This window comes from Lissotriton vulgaris, chromosome 1_1, assembly GCF_964263255.1.
Source record: "Lissotriton vulgaris chromosome 1_1, aLisVul1.2, whole genome shotgun sequence".
NCBI lineage: Eukaryota > Metazoa > Chordata > Amphibia > Caudata > Salamandridae > Lissotriton > Lissotriton vulgaris.
In genome coordinates this window covers 252798578-252800223 of record NC_141685.1, presented here as the reverse complement: position 1 = coordinate 252800223, position 1646 = coordinate 252798578, and the positions used below count along the sequence as shown (strand labels likewise).

General features: G+C 38.7%; 1 non-coding gene across 1 annotated transcript; it reads left to right on the top strand.

Annotated features, from left to right (window-relative positions):
* Nucleotides 1-1266: 1266 nt before the first annotated feature.
* Nucleotides 1267-1349, top strand: TRNAL-CAA (transfer RNA leucine (anticodon CAA)). Its single transcript has one exon. It is a non-coding gene; the product is annotated as a tRNA-Leu (tRNA).
* The last annotated feature ends 297 nt before the right edge of the window (nt 1350-1646 follow it).

Below are 1646 nucleotides of genomic sequence, written 5' to 3'. Positions count from 1 at the left end.
CTATTGCTTGGGAATATGCCCCAAGGTTTGTTGCACGGATGATACATAAGTCAAATAGACCTACCACATTCCAATGTTTTTTTGTGCGCTGGTTTCTCTTCCTAGTGTATGTGTTTTTTTAAAGTTTTAAAGACATCTCTGGACTTATAAATGGACCACTACGTTTGTATTACACGCTTATCACATTTTAATTTGAGAACTTGAGCAGAAGCACCAATTACATAGGTCCTGAAGAATGCATCAACACCTCCGAGAAGGGTCTTAGACAGAAACATGTCAACCTACTTTGTTGGTAACATCCAGTGGGTATAAAATACCTAGTTGGCCTTGCTTGTTTTAATCCTGACCCAGAGATGCATTAATAATATGTGTTGTGTACTCCAGAGCCAGATTTAATCCTCACACTTTTTTCATTCTCGCTCTACTTCTCTCACCGCTCCTTGCTCAATATAAAGGTATTTATTGTACCTCCGAAAACATATCTGAGCTCCTCCCTCTAGTGAGGGGGGTGCAGCCCACACTGTGTCTAGGCATCATGGTGTGAGGTGGTTCCCAATGATGTAGCATGCCCCTTACTGTGAGTGAGGGAATTTGTCTTTTAAAATGATTAGTGCATTGATCATATGTAGCCTTTATTATGATGCAAATATTTATATCATAAGATCATATATTTTCTAATGATTTCACGAGCCTATTGTCTCCTGTGGGATTTGGCCTCATGAGGGGTAGGTGTAGGCATGTTTCCTGCAAAGTGCAAACATTGTGTCTGTTTTATACAATCTATTTAGTCAGAGCGGTAGTAAGGACAGTGTTAATAAAGGTCATTTAACATTAATATTGTTGATTAAAATGTTGAATAGGTTCTGCCACATGTGTATAGTGTTTTTAATCATATTTTATAGCTTTGGTGTTTCATTTATATCAAAATGTGCAAAAAGCCGCATTGCTAATGGCATGCGTTTTTCTCTCAATTTGCATTTCAGCTCATATGCCCTCCTTTCTTGGGGCATCTGTTATCATCAACATCACTGACTCTGGCAAGCCTCCTCGTCCGCTCCACGCAAAAAATGTAGCTCATAAAGGAAACAAAATTTGTCACGACAAATTTTAATCCTCAGCGACCAGCTGCATTCACTTACCTTTAACCTCGAAAAATTCAAGTTATGAAAGGACACTTTTATTCAAAATGCAGAATATAAAAATAAAGCCCAAGTTTGTGATTTCATAGATACATTCTTAACACACGTGCAAAAATAATGATCAGCTGTCAGGATGGCCGAGCGGTCTAAGGTGCTGCGTTCAAGTCGCAGTCTCCTCTGGAGGTGTGGGTTCGAATCTCACTTCTGCCAAGTTCAGTTTTCTTTTTAATTATTACTTCCATTTTTGCTTGTCTTCATGCCATCTGGTTTGAGGTTTAGATGTCATATAGCCAAGGCAATGAAGAAAATTAAAACCAATATGCACTTTAACGACCTAGAATACATTTGTGTGGAATAGTGAGACTGCCATAAATGTTTGAGTTTTGAAAAGTATTTCAGCTTTGGTAGCTTATGAGGCGAGTGCAGTTTATCTGGCGATAATTAAGCAATGTTTTCTCAACGAATATCGGGACATATTACCGAGGAGTGCGTTGGAAAACGCACAAC